Raw genomic sequence first — 19,157 nt, forward strand, 5'->3', positions numbered from 1 at the left:
GAGGTGTGCATTTTCCTTGTGTGTTATTGTTATTATGATATTAATTATACTACACTCAACTGAATGTCAGCAGCGTCCCAGGAAATGTACTGAGCAAAGATTTTGAAGGTCCCTGCCTAGGGATTATGTAAAAGCCATTCAAGTAGAATTGAATTAACATATGACTTAGTTTAGTGTGGCTGAACTTGAATATTGATTGATTCTTTGGATGAGAAGTGAGTTGGTGGGAAAGTAAAAGAAATGAACTATAGAAATTTTAGGATCTAGTTTTCTGTCACATCCCATGATTTGAAGTAAGAACTGGGTTGCATCTGCAGCAGATAATTTGTGTTTATCATTCTATTTCTTGGAGTTGAAATAGTAGGATGCATGGACTCAAATTGGCAGTAGGGGAGTGGGAATGATGTCTGATGTCTTCATCACACCATTTTTCAGACCAACTGTGCTCCGGCTTCTTAGCTTCAAATTCTTCATTCTGTTTTTCTGTTACAGGTGGATGAGAGGTAGCGTTTTGTTTCATGTTAAAAAAGGTTGGAAATTTTCTCTATTTTCCTGGGCCACTTCTCCCACCTTGTTTAAATTTTTTTTTACTGAAGTTTATTATATGTGAATGAGGTACATAAAGTGCATTAATTAGAAATGCATGGGTTGATCTGTTTTTCCTGTCTACACCTATGGAATACCTGGCTCAAGACAGACTATTCTCATACCAAAGAATTTTCCTCATTTTTCAGTCAATACCTCCCCCAAAAGTAATCACAACTCTCATTTCTATGTTCTAACATCTTGAATTAATTTGCATGCTCTTGAACTTAATATAAATAGCACCATATAGTGTATTTTTTGTGTCTGGTTTCTTCTGATCACTATAATGTCTGGGAAAGTATGTGGTTGCAAGTCTGTGGTTGTAATCTATTTTTTATTTCTGTATAGTTTTCTATTTTATGAGCATACACAATTCATTTCCTCATTTTCTTATTATTGGATATGGGTTGTTTCCCGTTTGGGCTGTTATGACGAAAGCTGCCATCAATATTTTTATACGTGTTTTTTGGTGGTCACATGAGATAATTATTCTTGAATCATGGAATCAGCATATGATTAGCTCTGATTTGTAATGGCCATATTTCAAATTATTTTATTAATTTATACTTCCTCCAGCAATGTTTCAGAGTTCCAATTGCTCCACATTCTCATCTGTGTTTGGTATTGTAAGTCTTCAAAATGTTAGCTATTCTTGTGGGCATGCATTAGTATCTCATTGCCAACCTAGTTTTTTTTTTTTAATCAATTAATGAAACTTCTAGATTAAATGAAAAAGAATTCTTAAGGTTGTTTAGAAAATGTCAGTTTAATCAGCTGTCAATATTTTAAAGCCATGAGAGACAGCTACACAGTTATTAACTAGTCAGGTTCAGTGACAAATGGTGAGCCGAGATTCACACAAGAAATTATTATTATTAAGTGCGTGCTAGGTAACAACTAATTTGCTGAAGTATTTATTGTTGTGATTGTGATACAGTACTAACATTGTTTCTAAACACCCCACAGTTTGTGCTGCTTTCAGACCCTAATGTAATCCAGATGTCCTCACCTGATCTAAGTACAGTTCTTTAATGAACTCCACAGTCTTTAGAGCCCCAAGCATTTACTCTAAGAACAGAACCCACAAACTAAACAAGATAATTTTTTTCTGAGAAGCTGCTATCAACATTTTTGTACACTTTTTGGTGATCATATACTCTTGGGTCATTAACTTTTTTCAAATAATTTCGAAAATTTGTCTCAGGGTGCGTGGGTGGCTCAGTCGTTCAGCTTCTGCCTTTGGCTCAGGTCATGGTCCCAGGGTCCTGGGATCGAGCCCCGCATCGGGCTCCCTGCTCCGTGGGAAGCCTGCTTCTCCCTCTCCTACTCCCCCTGCTTGTGTTCCCTCTCTCGGGGTGTCTCTCTCTGTCAAACAAATATATAAAATCTTAAAAAAAAAAAAGAAAATTTGTCTTTGTGCCATAATGGGAAAGTCAAACGATGAGGTGTTTTTCTGTATTAATTGCTTTTGGGAAAAGGCTGTTCTTTTGTCTCCATTGGGCCTTTTTTTGATCCTTTTCCAGCTTACCTTTGTTCTGGGTGTCAGAGTACGGGGCTGACTAGGCCAGAGACACTGCTTCAATCTCACTTTCAATGAGTGGTGTTTGGAAATCCAGATTTCTGGGTTGGATTAGAGGGAAACAAGACTTGAAGGAAGGGGCCCACATCTCAGTTCAGGCAGTTTTGTAGTTTCTTTGTTCAAGTCTTCTGACAACTTCTTTTGATGAACAAGTACTGAGTAGGGTGGAGCAATAGAACAATGAGTGAAAGAACAATGGAATACTTTAAAGTGGTTTTTAAAACATCCTTAACAATTGTCAGGATGACTTCTATCTGTGGTTGAACCCAAATGCTGAGGCCAGAGAAGAAAAGGAATCACTGACACAGAAGAGGAAACTGCTTTAGCAGTATGTGATGTTGATGAGGTCCAACACAGCAGTGTAATATAGTTAATAAGTACCAAGACAATTCAATGGGAGAAAGAATAGTCTTTTCAATAAATGTGGACAACCGGGTATCCACATGCAAAAGAATGCCGTTGGACTCCTACTTCACAACATACTCAAAAATTAACTGAAAAAGGATCAAAGAGCTAAGTGTATGAGCAAAAACTATAAAGCTCTTAGAATAAAATGTAGCTGTAAATCTTTGTGACTCTGACTTGCACAATGATTTCTTAGATTTGACACCAGAAGCACAAGCAACCAAAATAAAAATAGATAAATTGGACTTCATCAAACTTTAAAACTTTTGCGTAGCGTTTCTATATGACCCGGAAATTTCATTTCTAGGTATATACCCAAGACAATTGAGCATCTATCTGTACAAAAACTTATACATGATATTCATAGCAGCAATATTCATGATAGCTAAAATGTATAAACCAAATATCCATCAATTGATGAATGAATTTTAAAAAAGTGGTATATCCATGCAATAGAATATTATTCAGCCATAAAAATGGACAAAAAGGGGCACCTGGGTAACTCAGTCAGTTATGCATCTGCCTTAGGCTCAGGTCATGATTACATGGTCCTGGGATCAAGCCCCGAGTCAGGGTCCCTGCATAGTGGGGAGTCTCCTTCTCCCTCTGGCCCTCCCCACTCTTGTGCTCTCTCTTTCTCAAATAAATAAATAAGATCTTTTAAAAAAATAGAAAAAAAAATCTGGGATCTGTTACAGCATTGGATGAACTTTAAAAACATGCTAAGCAAAAGAAACCAGATATAAAAGACCATATTTTGATTCCTTTTATATGAAATATCCAGATTAAGCAAATCCACAGAGACAGAAAGTAGATTAATGATTGCCAGAGAAGAATGGGGAGTGATTGCTAATGGATATAGTATTTTGGGGGAGTGGTACTCTTCTGGAATTAAATAGTGGTGATGGTTGCATAACTCTGTGAATATATGAAAACCCAATGAATTGTATAATTTAAATGAGTAAATTATATGGTATGTGAATTATATTTCAATTAAAATGTCTAAGAAAAAATAATTAATGTAATATTTGTTTATTTTCTGAATATGCAATATCTTTATATTCTTGTAAATCTAATATTTAATATTTTAATATTATTTGTTACTATAATAGAAATATATGACTTTGGATTAGTTCTTCAGTCTTTATAGGCTTTAGTTTTCTCAATATAAAATAATGAGTCAATATGAAAATAATTGTCAAGATCTCAATAAGAAACTACCAGTTTCAAATATTCTGTGTTGAAATAGTCTGTGTAAAATATGAAGTACGGAAATCAAATATCAGCAATTTGATTCCTATAGATTGTCTTGTATGAAAAAATATGTAAAATTAAAAAAATATAATAAGCAGTGTGTTCTATTGACAAAGTTTTCATTTTATTTCCTTTTGTTCTTCTGTGGTGAAGTAGGAAATTCAAAACACAAAATCAGATACAAAGATTTTATCCTGGAAACAGTTAACTAAGTGTCCCCGAACAGTGTTCATGGGGATGAATGGATAAAGAAGATGTAATGTGTGTGTGTATAATATGCGTATATATATATATATACACACATACATATATATATAATACATATAAGAAAATATTATTCAGCCATGAGAAAGAAGGAAAACCTGCCATTTGTGACAATAAGGGCATTGTGCTAGGTGACATAAGTCAGACTGAGAAAGACAAATACTGCATGGTATCCCTTATATGTGGAATCTAAAAAGAGGTCAAAGTCATAGAAACAGAGAGTAGAAAAGTGGTTGTCAGGGACTGGGGGATGGGGAAAATAAAAAGAGGCTGGTAAAAGGATACAAACTTTCAGCTATAAGATGAATAAGATCTGAGGATCTGATGTACAATATGGTTACAATAGTCGATAACACTGTATTGTGTAATTGAAATTTGTTAAGAGAGTAAAACTTAAGTGTGGGAAGTGTTTTCATAAAAAAAAGATATGTGAGTTGATAAATGTGTTAAAATTAACTAGATGGGGTGAATAGTTTCACAATGTATAAGAAACCACCACGATGTATACTTTAAAAATCTTACAATTTTATATGTCAATTGTAGCTTAATAGAGCTGGGGAAAAACCCATTATTGAAATGTCAAAAGAATGACAGTAAATTTCATCGTCCCTCTTCCTCAAGGAAAGAAGTTAGTGCAAGAGACTGGTTGCCTCTGCTATGGACATGTTAATGAGAGGGTGAGGTGGCAGAGGAAAAGGGAAAGGGGAGTGGGGAGGAGAGAAGAAGGAAACGGCGTGAGGGGAGAGAAAAACATCAAACTTTCTGAACAGCTATTTAAAATAAAGTGAGCAATCCAAATTATCCCCCACCTGCTTTCTTCTAATTCCAGATGCTCTAAATTCTAAATCAACCAGAAGTGTATTAATTGTAAATACAACCAGTATTAAGGCCAATATACTGATTTTAGTTTTATTCCTTTACAACAGTACAAGTGAGGTTTTCATTTTCTACGTGCATTTTTAGTACACTGGGGCCTATGCATAAACATTGTATAACACACACTTGAGACTATTTTTTAAGACTTAGAATGTTATTTGACAAGTATATTTTGATAAAAGTTTTATTCTTATTACATTTTTGCTTCTGTGACATACTATTGGGCATATATATGATTTCTTTGGATTCTACATAAAAAATAAAGCCTCAAATATCTAAAGCAAAATGTGATTTGCTTTTAACATGATTTCCAGGAATGCACTGGATAGAATTGAGATGCAAATGAAACAAACAGGAAATTGGAATAAATTGAAGTGCAGGGAGGCCCCCCGCTTTTAGATTCAGGGAGTTCCTGAAGACCAGGCTTGTTATTTTCACATTTTAATGAGTGATTACTTTTACTGGGGAGAGGGTTTTGAGTTGCCAGTCTAGAACTGTTCTGTTTTACTGCCATAATGAGTGTCGGAGGGTGATTCATCTCCATGCGAAGGAAATGGTGCGTTTATTGGAAGTTCCCTAATTTCTTTGCTAGGACAATGTCATATCTGCATTATGAGTAATCAAATATATATATCATTATGTTTCCAAGAGTGTAAATTTATCAGCGTAAACATAATAGTTCACGATGTTTCCCAAATCTTCCCGGAATATACTTTTATGAAGGACACAAAAGATGTTGTTGACTTGATTTCTTTACAAAAAATATCAGTGAAGGTACTCTCTTGATTTCTTTTTTAATGATTCTTAAATGTCCTGAACCTTTTCCTGGACTTGAAATGGTGTGCCTATCTTAAGTGTGGGTAAAGGGGGATAACAAGCCACGTGACAGCTGAGCAGTGGCAGGAGGAGCTGGGGCTGGAGCTTCAGAGCATCTTGAGGCAAAGGTCCACAAACCCAGTGGCAGAACCCAACAAAAATGTTTGTAAGCCTGTGTTACCAAAGTGGTAAAGATAATAGCATTATTTTAAGAAACTTGTATTTGTTTTCACCTTCATACTTTATTTTGTTCACTACAGTTTCTATCCTCTAGCCATTCTACAGATCCCAGAGAATATTGTCTTAAAAATGTATGAAATAATATATGTTTATTGTTAAATATGAGGAAATGTAAATAATGAAAAAATAATGGGGTGGGGAAGAAAAGAACCAACCTATTTTGGAAAATAGTATTTTTAAAGCAAAAGACCAAAAGAATTGTATACACATGCTGTCTTCTCATTAGTAATTATTTTTTTCTTGTAGCAATATGGGTTAGCAATTCTGAGACTGCTTTTTGGGTATACTAGGATTGCACAAATAAGTAAAACATATTGTAGATAATTAAAACCACATTTCTTACGGTCGGAAAAAAAAATGTTACAAGTGAGGAATAGGAAAAGGCTAAAATGAACGCTGTGGTGTTGAATTGAAATTGGAGTCATCAATATGAACCTGTGGTTTTTAATATATTTTTACAGATGGTTACAGAGATAAATATAGATGTGTGTGTATATGTGGTTGACTGTACATACATAGATTTTTTTAACATGTCCACTGAGTGTGCCTAGAAGAAAGGCGAACCCAGTAGCAATGAGCATACCTAGTGCCCAGACCTTGGTTTCTAAATACCATTCTCTAATAAAAAAAAAAAAAAAACACCCAACTATTTCTCTAGAGAAATAGTTGATTCCCATACTGGGTTAGGGAAAATACAAGATCTTAGAATATCTTTTTGTACCAGAAAATAAGGAAGTGATTGAAAAAGAATGGATTATGTTGAAAGGACATAGGGGTCACACTAAAGGAGTTCCTGGTGGCCAAACCTGGAACAAAATAGATGAGAGTATTGAATTATAACCAATAGAATAAAATGAATATTTACAAGCCCATATTGATATAAATAAAAAATCAGACAAGCAGAAAAATGGGGGAGAAGAGAGGTAACTCTTTCTTACAGAAGAATTCCAATTCATCAATGTAGAAGAGGCAAAGGAAATACAAACTTTATTAGGTAAACCCCACCGTAGTAATTGTAGGCACAATCCATGGATGATTGCTAAATTAGCAGGTAAAAGTTTTAGGAGAAGCAGGGCATGTGCATAATCTCAAAAGGTCTTACACAATATATTTATTAAATACAAAGGGAAAACAGGGAGAAAATTAGCAAACACCAACTTAAAATTATTAATGTTAATATCATCATAATTAAGATCTTTCAACATCAGGTATATTATATTATGATGCAGAGGATACCAATTCTGTGATAGCCTTGCCCAAAATGCATAACTTCAGTTTAATTATGAGAATATATTAGTAAAACCCAAATCGACAAACATTCTGCCAAACCATTGACCAGCAGTCTTCAAAAGTGTCAAGGAAAGTTAAGACTGGGGAACTGTTGCAGATTGGAAAAAACTAAGAAAACATGATGATTAAATGCAATGTGGGATCCTGGTTTAGGTCCTGGAACAGAAAAAGGACATCAGTGGAAAAATTGGTGAAATTTGAATAAGATCTGTACTTTAGCTTATAGTATGTACCAATATTAATTTCCTGGTTTCAAAAATTGTATTTAGATTATGTAGGATATTAACATTAGGAGAAGTATGGCAAAGACTATATGGGAAGTCTGCATAGTAGTCTTTCTACAACATTTCTGTAAATTTAGACTTCTCTCAAAATAAAAAAAAATTAAAAATACAATTAAAACCATGTGAAATCCCATCTCTGGAAAATGCCGATATGACTCTTCATGACTTTTTCCTATGTGTGTACATATTTTAAACAACAACAAAAACTTTTCCTTGGTGGTTAAGAGTACAGACTCTGGAATAAGAACCCCAGTTCTCCTACCTATGAGCTTTGTTACCTTGGAAAAATTTCCTTGCATCTGTAGCTTATTGGAACAGTAGGAAGAGTACTGATGGTAGCACCCTTACAGGCGTGAAGATTACATGAGTTAATACATTTGAAGCACTCAGCACTATAACTAGCACATAGTAAGTTCTCAATAAAGGCTAGTCATTGTAAAGATGGCTTATTGTTTTGTAACCCTGGACCAGGTAAGCGTTTAAGGACACTAGCATGCATTTAATGGCATGCATGAGATACTTGCATAGGTAAGAAACATTCCTGGACTAAAGGAAGGAAAATCCTAGTTGCAAAATTCTAGAATTACACAATATAACACTAATATAATTACCTTGCCTTTTGCCTAACTGGAAAGTATCGAGGTTGAAACTCTTCCATGTTATCAGTTACGACTCTAAATGTAATTATATACAACCATAATTGAATTGTGTTTATTTTCTTCTTTAATAACATAAGCATTGTATTTAAACAATTATAGAGTAAGATTATATGGAAATGGTGTAATAAAAACCAAATATGTTTGACTCCCACTGACTTCCTTTCTGAAAGTTCAGAAACAACAGGGAATCAAAACAGCAACAGAGCCAGCAGCACCCGTTGCCAGAAGCCATAATCCAGCAAGTTTGGAAATCCTTTGCCTCGATGTGACATGCTGAATTAGCTGGCCCCAAAGGGCAACAGCATCTCTAATAAGCCGAGTAGATTTTGAGAATCGGGTCAGCATTCTTGGAAGTTAGTGAACACAGAACCAATGCTAGAACCCAGTCCAATGACCTTTCCCAAATCTTCAAGTGACAGTGGTATATCGAAAGGAGGAAAAGCAAGGTCACTTCCTGTCTGGGAAAAGTCTAATAGTCCATTCTGTGAGTTAAGATTACTGGGGACATTGAGACCCTCATATTTAAGCTTGGTAAAGATTAAAGCAGCAGCAATATCATACGGCTGGCTTTTTCCCTTGTCACCCATCCCATCCACATTGTTCAGGCTAAAGCATCATTGGACAGATGGGCAGTGTCCTGATTATAGGAAAACAAAATAACAAGTCAGTGGAAGACCAAATTGCTAGAGAAAGAAATTTCAGAGGTATCACTGTGTGTTGAAAACTCCTTACCTTGAGAGAGAACTTATCTCTAAAGCCCACTGGCATGTTGGGAACACAGTAGATGATTTTACACGAACGGTTCCTCAGGGAAATGTAGAAGGGTAAGCTCATAGCTGATTAAGTAAATATAGATTTATCCATAATTAACACAAGACCATGTAGTTTTTGTCACAATAAATTGCTTTCTGTTTTTCTTTCCCCATTTGGTCTTCTTTAAGCCCATAAAATGCCAATATTGGAAAGAGTCATATCACTAAATTTTACTTTTAACTGGTGTCACAGAAACCTGGTAAAACCACCCCGACTGTTTTTAACTAACTTCCCAACAGTACAGGGAGTGTGTCGACTCCAGCTCTGAAATACCTATCTCTATTTGCTGGATTCTACTTTCTCCTTTCCCACTGTCTTTATTTTTTTCTCCTCTGCACTATGCAATGTCCTCAAATAGTCTTCCTCTTTTCATTCCCTTCCCTGCTGTGAGCTGTTTTTTAAGTCCTAAATAATTATGTCGTTTCTCTGGATTGGATTCTTTGATAGGTCTCCCTTTCCTACAGATTGAAATCCAACTTCTTAGAATGACTTACAAGGATTTTCACAATTCTTCACAACCTGTCTTTCCAGTCTCACCTACCAAAATTATGTTTCATATCCTGTGCTACATGACACACACCATATCCTTTCATGCCTCCAGGCCTTTGTGTTGCTTGCTCCTTGCAGCTGAATTGCCTTCTCCCTCACTTCTGCAATGGTAACTTGCTGGTATTCGAATCATCCTTTCTATCCTAGCTCGAATATATTTTCTCTGATGCTCTCCTCTCTATTCTTACCCAGTTTGAATTAATCACTGTCTTATTGCTCTACTTATACAACTAGTACAGAGTATATCATAGAACATCATAATTAATTGTGCATGTAGAGTATGAGTTCCCTGAAAGCAAGCTCCATGTATTACTCATGTTGGTTTATCCCAGCTTTTCTATACTTAGTAGGAATTTAATAAATGTACGTATGAGTAAATGAATAGACAAATAACTGTGACCCAGGGCCTCAGGTACTCCTCAGAGATTTAGGTAAATTTAGACTAAACTGATTGATGTTTGGATAACACTACTCTTCAATCTATGGGACCATCCCTTGTATTATGGACATTAAACCTATAAATGGTGCTCTGTGGTTGTCATGACAATCTAAAACACAGCCACACATTGCTCCCTACCTCCTGTAAGGGTGGTATTTTCCTGGTTGTAAACAATTGCTGGCTTATCCTTTCATTGTGTTTCATAAGAAATCCAAACAGACTTCTGATCTTATGAGGAAAGAGCTGTGGAGTAGAACATCTTGCATTGCACGGGATTCTCGCAGCTCCCTGGCAGCACCTCTTCGTTTTTCCCCCAAACTTCACACTTCCAACACTTGATCCCTCTTCTGACTTCTGTTCTACAGGAAGTATTATCCAGTCCCTTTCATGCTAATTCCTTTTCCTAAGGAAAGTGTCCCCACCTGAATGGTCTGTCTTCTTTTCCCTGATATTCCGTGGGAAGTCTTATCATTGTATTATTAAAGCAAATATTATATATTATGTTAATAATCAAATCAGAGTTCTAAATTTCCCTTAGGCATTCTCAAATATTACTTGTAAGTTCCTGGGAAAGTCCATCCTATTTAGGGGCCTATTGTGAACTGAATGTTTGTGTTCCCTGGCATCTTTCCCAAATTCATACCTTGAAGTCCTAATGCCCAGTGTGGCCGTATTTGGAGCTGGTGCTTTTAAGGAACAAAATTAGGGTTAAATGGGGTTATAGCGGTAGACCCTGATCCAAGAGGATCAGTGCCTTTATAAGAAAAGACACCTGTGCTCGCTCCCTCTTTCCCTCTCTCGGCGGATACACCAGGGAAAGGCCATGGGGGCGTGCAGCTAGATGATGACTTTGAATGAGCCAAGAGAAGAGGCCTCAGAATGAAACCTATGTTGTCTCTTTTCCCATCATTATGGTGTGTGGTACCACGAGCAGCAAAGTCTCCTATGACACCGTGTACAAGGCAGTGTGGGAAGTCCTGCATGCAACCAGTGCAAGAGCCAGAAGTTTTTGGAGATGGTGGAGCTGCAGATCAGCTTGAAGAACTAGGACGCTCAGAAGGACAAATGCTTCTTGGACACCGTCAGGCTTAAGTGCACTCCTCACCCCAAGTTCCCCATATGTGTTTTGGGAGACCAGCAGCACTGTGATGAAGCCAAACTGTGGATTTTGCCTACATGGACATCGAGGTGCTGAAAAAACTCAACAAGAATAAAAAATTAGTCAAGAAGCTGGCCAAGAAGTATGATGCCTTTTTGGCTTCGGAATCTCTGATTAAGCAGATCCCACGAATCCTCGGCCTGGGCTTGAATAAGGCTGGCAAATTCCCTTCCTTGCTGACCCACAATGAGAACATCGTGGCCAAAGTAGATGAAGTGAAGTCCACGATCAGATTCCAGATGAAGCAGGTGCTGCATCTGGCAATGGTTGTTGGCCATGTGAAAATGACAGACGATGAGCTTGTGTATAATATCCACTTAGCTGTCACTTTCCTGGTGTCATCGCTCAAGAAGAATTGGCAGAACGTCCAGGCTTTATACATCAAAAGCACCATGGGCTCAGCTTAGCAAACCCTTGTGCTACCATTACCTGTCTGCCTGTGACTAAGGAGAGGGAGGTGCTTTCTGAGCTGATGTTGCATGCCATAGCACTGTGCTGGTGGTTGCAGTTTCTGGCACCCAGTGATGGGTGGTCATTTTCTCCATACTGCAAACCAGGAAGTACGTTCCACCTACCTTCAAAACCAGGCAGTCTTATTTATTATTTATATCTCTTGGATACTTATAACATGTGACGGTGGGGCTGCTAACCAGGACTGAAGCTTTTCTGAACCTTGAGAGGGGCAGATCTGGGCTAGGACTCCAGCCTGTAGTGCTCCCACTGCTTACTAGTGGAAAGAGGGATAGGACCTTCACATTGAGGATGTTGACAGTCCTTGGCAGCATGCCTAACCTGTGGTCTGCAGTTGCTTCCCTTTATGCCATAGGTTCTTTTGTTTTGTTTTATCTCTCTAAATCATGCATCTGGGCTCTTGTTCTATAGGGATGACAAGGAATGTTCCAAATGGAGATTGGGGTCCTAGATTCTTCAGATGGAAGTGGTCTGAAACCCTGATTGATCTAGAATTTGCTTGTCTGACCCAAATTGCATACTCTATATTCAGGGTAGTAATTTACTTTGTGAGATGGTTAGGAAGACACAAGTAGGAGACCTGGGCAATATTTAATTCATCGACCCTGTTTTCTACAGGAGTTTATTTAGCAAATGGGTAAAATCAGGCTGTGGAAACTTCCAGGCCCTCTGCCCTCCAGGTATGCTCTTCCCCCTTCCTGACCAGAGGCAGTTGCCTGTCAGAGTTCTGCCTCCAGCACCTAGTACCGGAAGTCGGTTTCTGGTGTGATGAGAAATACCTATGATTTAATCTTTGACTTGAATCTGCTTCGTTGAACTTTAGTAAAGTAACAAGTTCATTCCTCCATCTTTTAATACAGCTCAAAGGCTAATCCAAAGCATAAATAAAAATGCTGCATCTTCTCGAAAGAAGCTTGAATCATGAATAATAAAGGTTTTCACACACACACACACACACACACACACACACACACACACACACACAATGAAACCCGCTGGCATCTTGATTTTGGACTTCCAGCCTCCAGAACTGTGAGAAAGTAAATTTCTATTGTTTCAGTCACTCAGTGGTATTTTGTTATGGCAGCCCAAGCAAAGCGCTACAGGACCCCGTATTCCTCAGTGTCAGGCATGAGAGAGCCGACATTAAGGAAATTAACTTTCCTTAATTAGGATGTAATAGTACAGAAGCCCAAATCACCACCCTTCTCAGCAAAGCCCTGCCCCTGGGGTACCATTCTCATGCCCTAAGCTTCCCTGTAAGTCACTGCTTGGTGCATACTTGCTTCCTTCCCATGTTATTAGTCTGTGGCGTGTCTGGCTGGCCTCAGCTGCGTATCCTTGTCTTGAGGGTTTCTTGCCTCACAGATTGTGCTGAGTCTTAGTTTACATGACCCGAGATTGGGACCGCAGAATCCTTGCTTTCACAGGCATTTTTCCACCTTTCCACTCATCTTCTTCTTAAGCCCTACATGAGGGCTTGATGGGCATTGGTACAGTGAGGTAGAAAAAGTCAAAGCCTGGCTTCAAAGAGTGCTGGGCAGTCTGCTGGGATGGGTTCTCAATGACTATGCTGCTGTTGGCCAAGAGGAGCTCAGTGTACTGAGGAATGCACCTAACACCAGCCAGTGAGTGACCCAATGTGGATCCTATGGATGAATGGGCCCCCCTGAGATGCACATTGCATGAGAAGCTCAGTATGCTGACACAGGGAGAAGCTGCCAGTGACCTGGAAACTGCAAAGTGAGAAGTCATGAGGGTAAGATGGGAGAGCCTGGGGGAAAGAAAGCCATGGGACAGCCTGTGCTCCAAGGAAGAAAGTATGAATAAAAAGCTGCATGAGCTCATTTCTCAGTGGGACTCTCTGATGACCAAGAAAGGGAGCAACATTTTGGACAGGCTTAGGAGAACCAGGGAGCCTTGACTATAAGTTTGCTAGTGATTGTGCTGGTGTCCTCGGTGGTAGGTCACAAAAGCTTGGTCAGTGGTCCTGAGGATGGTGGTACAAACTCAAAGACCCTTGTGAATGATCAGGAACAGAAACCCATACTCCCCACATCTTAGTATGTTGGGGCTGCAATAACAAATTACCAGGGACCGGGTGGCTTAAACAACAAAAAGCCATTTCTTGCAGTTCTGAGAAGTTCTATATCAAGTTGCAAGCAGATTCAGTGTCCGGTGAGAACCCACATCCTAGTTTGCCAATGGCTGTCTCTTGCTGTGTCCTCACATGGCCAAGAGAGAGGAAATAAGCACTCTCATGGTTCTTCTTCTAAGAGCACTAACCTCAACATGAGGACTCTACCCTTGTGCCCTATGATGAGTTAATTTGATTGGGTTAAGGGATGCTCAGATAGCTGGTAAAACATTATTTCTCAGTGTGTCTGTGAGGATGTTTCTGGAAGAGACCAGTATTTGAATTGATAGACTGAGTAAAGAAGAGTAGTCTCACCAATGCCAATGAATATCATCAAATCTCTTGAGGGCCTGAATAGAGCAAAAAGTCTGAGAAAGGGCAAATTCACTCTCCACCTGAACCAAGATGTCCATCTTCTGCACTCGGACATTGGTGCTCCTGGTTCTCAGGCCTTTGGACTTAGACTGAATTATACCACAGGCTCCCCTGGTTTTCTAGACAGCAGATTATGGACTTGGCCTCCACAATAATGTGAGCCATTTCCTCTAATAAATCTCTCTCTCTTTCCATCTCTCTCTCTCTCTCTAATCTTTTTGTTCTGTTTCTTAAGTAAACTCTGATACATAGCTTGATTACCTCCCAAAGGCCACATCTCCTATTACCTTCCCATTGGGGGTTGGGGATTCAACACATGAATTTGTGGGGGACACAAACGGGCAGTCCACAACACAACATTAGGCTTGCCCAGAAGAGCTGCTCTAAGAAAGCAGAAAGAATTGGCAATGAGACCTACTAGGGCACACATGAAGTTCCCTGCTGAGCAGGCGGTTGGGGCAGCATGGTCCCAGATAGCTACCACCCCCATGAGGGAAATGGAGGTATGGTGGACTTGGTTGAAGTATTTTGACCTCACATAAACAAAGCTCCAGTGAACGGGTATTTTGTACAAGGTGCTATAGCAGCTGGGGCACTCGTCTCCTCTCTTGTTGGCTAACCTCCTGCAATGCTGGCCTGGTTCTTCTCACAGCACCTGGGGAAAGATGGCAACCTCTCTAAATCCATCCCCATTTCTCTCTCTTCCTTATACCTGCCCCCAGAAGACCTCTATCCGATGTCTCTCACTGCCTGCTGGATTTTTTCATCCCAGAAGAGAAAGGCTCTGACATGGTCTGAACCCAAAAGTGGACTTAAATGTGTTGGCAGCCTGAGATCTTTAGCTCCTCCAACCCACTCTGATAATTCTCATGCCGTGCAGTGCTGGCAAACCACATCTCTTCCCGCCCTCGGAATTCTGCTCAATCTGCTTCATTGCCATGGAACTTTCCCAGGTGGACTCCGTCCTGCTTACCACACGTCAGTCACTTCACAGTCCTCTCCATACAGATGTCTAAATATAGCTTGTTTATGCTCCTAATTGTGCCTCTGCCTTTATTTTCCTTTTGCTGTGTTCTTAAGGATTTTGGGGACCTCTCCCATTTCCCCTTCTAACGGCAGCTGCAGTGGTGACAATGGCAAAATTACTGTCATTTGTGCAGGTCTACCTCTGTGACTGTCCCTGTGTTTCACACCTCAGGAACAAACATGATGTTGTTGTTGAAACCTCACGATAATCCTCCGAGCTAGATATTTTAAGATGTGTTTTCTTTGAGAAGTCATATATTAATGTGTGCATATTGCAAAATATTTAAAGAAACAGAACTGTTTATAATAAAACTGAAGTCACCCCTCCCGTTCTCTTCTCCATGGTTACCATTAATAGCGCTGGAATGTGTTTCCTTCCAGATCCTGTGTGCATGTTACCGTGTGTCTGTGTGCGTACATATGTTCACACAAAAGCTTGGATGTAGATTTTTAATATAAATGGAATCACAGAATAAATATAATTTTGTGATTTTCTTTTTCACTGAACAATATATCTTAGAACTAGCAGGAGGGAAATATAACTGTCCCCATGTTATAGGCAAGGAAACGAGGTTTGGTGAGATTAAACAGCTTGATCCTATTAGGTAGGAGTTTCCATTACATGATAGGTTCCTTGAAAACAGGATAATCTTTCTGTTTTATACAGAGTTCCAATGCCTTGTACTCCAGTATTTATAGCCGTTTTATTCCAGAAGTTTGGTGCTTCTCTTCTGAAGCTGGATCCTTATTTCCTCTGTGTGCCTGAGTCTCAGCCTACCTGATACCTATAATTTAAGTCATGCTGTACTTTTACTATGGCTCATCTAGGTAGTGCATTCTCCACCAAGGAATTCGAGCACCTTCCATCTGCTGGCAGACTTCTGAGGCTGCCTGCTTGCCTGGGGAATTCTTTGTTTCTGACCTGCTGATGCTACACTTTTCTGGCTTGACATTAACTGGCACTACCTACCTGCTCATAGTCTTTCCTGCCATCTACTGGGCTTTCAGGTTGGGCTTCCTGCCAGTGCTGCAGCTGAATCTCCTTTCCTCACCTCTCTCAGACGCCAATACCTGCTCTCCATCACGGGGTGGTCCCCTTCCAGGTCCCTGGCAGCATGCTTGATCCTACTGAACTCCTGCCGGCCCTATGTTGAGATGAAATGCAACTTGCCATTGCTTTGGGAGAATACTAGATTCACACTCAACGTAAGATGAGATTACAGTATATTCCATTGACAGAAAAACAAATATACGGTCAAGGCTTTGGCATAAAGTAGAGCAGATAGAGTGAACCAGTGTTTTACATTTTTATTCCTCATTTCTTTAACATTTATGAAATGGTCATCCTGCTTAGGTTAATCAACAACGTTTCCTCCGGCCATCCTGAGCTTGTTGGTTTCTTTTATAAAATATAATACTGCTTTTTTGTTCTAATTATCTAGAGGGGTGCCAGGGTGGTTCAGTCAGTTAAGTGCTGACTCTTGATTTCAGCTTAGGTCACGATCTCAGGGTCGTGAGATAGAGCCCCACATCAGGCTCCATGCCCAGCATGGATTCTCTCTCTCCTTCTCCCTCTGCCCCTCTCTCCCCATGCAGGTGCTTTCTTCTTCTCTCTTTATAAAAATAAATAAATAAATAATCATCATCATCATAATCATCTAGAAAATGAAGGATTTTTTTTTTCAGAGACCTTTGAAACTCTTACTCATGAGGCTTTTCTATTTTAGCAAATAGTCTTTCTTAATTTCTCAGCAGCCTGTCTTGTTTCTCTCATTTCTTTATCAATGATGCTATGATTTTTTTAGTCACCCAGAATGTATACATGGGAATCATCATGTATCTTCTTCTTTCTCCTCTATTGCTGGTACCTGTGCCCTAGTCATGTACTCAGAACTACCTTCTTGCTGATCTTCCAGACTCTAGTTTGCTCCTTCCTTCACTGCTCCCCACCTCCATGCTGTGATATGCTTTTCCTATAGGCATTATTTTTATTACATCATTGCCCCCTCCCCCCAGTGCTTGCTCTCTCTCAAATAAATAAATAAATAAGTCTTTTTAAAAAAGTAAATATACACATTATTTTTATTAAATCCAAGTTGCCGTTAATTATAAAATACACCATCATTCTATTTACCAGTAAAAAATTTAAAAAAACACTGAATAATTGAACTGTGATTTACATTTCTATTTTAAATTTATTGAAAATAACTTTTAAATTTATTTTAGAAAATTTTGGTTATACAGCACTCTCATACATATATAAAATGGAATATATACACTAAGTATATCAGTTAAGATACTCCTAAAGCTTCACGGATTCTGACTATTTTGAATCATATTTTGGCTCGCCTGTTGAGGCCTGTGCTTTTCCACAGCGTGGTTCTCTGTGCTACTAAGAGCAATGTTGATGTAGTGGTTCTTTCAAGAGCACTTCACTGTTGTTTGGGGGATTTTCATTCAAGCTACACATACACAAGTTTTGATGCTGTATATTTCTTGCTATTATCAGAGAAAGTCAATAAAACTCAACAACTTGTCTTAGATTAATTCCTCAAAAGTTCTTACAGAACTTTTTCAGTCAAGTGTCAAGGGGTTGTGTTTGTTCAGTTATGCCACCAGAATATCAACCAAATTTGTGTGTGAATGGGTAATGACATATCTTTACTGATACCGGGCTATCAGCAGCATTAAGATACCAGTGCCTCTAAGACTCATCACTATTTTAGAGGTATTAAAAAGTGGAAAAATGTGTTTTAGTATAGATGAAATATAAGAATAATTGTTCAGTTAACTTACTTCAGTGAATTAAAAGTGAATATGATTTTTTTTAAATGAGAACAGTCATGTGTATGAAGCAGTGCTGTTACGTAGAGAAATGATTGGACATGTATTATCAGGACTGTGGTCCAGGTTTTATCCTTAAATCACTTATGACATTTAAATTTCATCTATCTGGACTCAGTGCCATTGTTTAAAAAATGAGGGCAGTGATCTAAATGATCTCTAAAAGTTTTCCAACACTAATAGTCATGGCACCTGAAAGCAATGAGATTGAAATTTGAAATCACTAGCCCAGATTCTTGTCCAACAGAAAAATCCCTTGGACTACAATTCTGGCCAAGAGATTTGAATTTGTCTGTTGAAATTTGGCATTAGCCATGTGTGGCAAAGGCTGGACTCACTGTGGTTGATGGTATGCAATCCTTATCCATCTGAGGAGAAATTGTCCATATGCAACCTCTCCTGGTGGAGATGGTGGGGGTGGGGAGGAGAAAGCAATCAAGAAGATTAACCTGGAAGTTCATCTGTATGGAGAGTGCTAGACCCTTGGAGATCTCATTTTTTTCCGCCTGAATATTGACAAAGGACCAGAAGCATTCTGCTGGAAGGAAATTAGATTGCAAAATGGTTAATCCTCCCCAAATGGAAATCTGGTCAAGAATTTATGCATGGAGCCTGAAATATACACAGCAGAGCCAAGTGACTCAGTCAATTTAGAAAAGATCACATTTTAATTAAATGCAATGGGAGAGAGGAAAGTGGAGAAATGTTACCCTGCTTTTTAAAGATATATAGAACCTCTGTAAATACAATAGGTAAGTAATGTTATTTGTTTTTTTATTAGCAGTAAAGCCATAAAATACAAACATAAGGGTATTTCACTTTATTATCATGACCTGTTAGCTCCTTTCCTTTGTAGTTAGTCCTCAAAATGCAAGCATTGTTTTTTTTTTTTAAATTAAATAAATTACATGCAAAGAAAGGAACTTAAAATGAAGTACAGTTGCTAAGAAGATTTAATGTCTTGTTAATTTTTTCTTGCACTTTAAACAAATAAACAAACAATCACAATGGTTAGGTGGGACTACGCCCTGGGTAAAATCTGTGCCATCTTAGAGTTACATATTGGCACCATCTTTTTTGAATCCACAGATT

General features: G+C 38.6%; 1 pseudogene; it reads left to right on the plus strand.

Moving 5' to 3' along the window:
- The first annotated feature begins 11,229 nt into the window (after positions 1–11,229).
- On the plus strand, positions 11,230–11,619 carry LOC114201310 (large ribosomal subunit protein uL1 pseudogene; annotated as a pseudogene).
- The last annotated feature ends 7,538 nt before the right edge of the window (positions 11,620–19,157 follow it).

Source organism: Eumetopias jubatus, unplaced genomic scaffold, assembly GCF_037043125.1.
Source record: "Eumetopias jubatus isolate StellerSeaLion01/CBP00866 unplaced genomic scaffold, mEumJub1_p1.0 scaffold_2, whole genome shotgun sequence".
Taxonomy (NCBI): domain Eukaryota; kingdom Metazoa; phylum Chordata; class Mammalia; order Carnivora; family Otariidae; genus Eumetopias; species Eumetopias jubatus.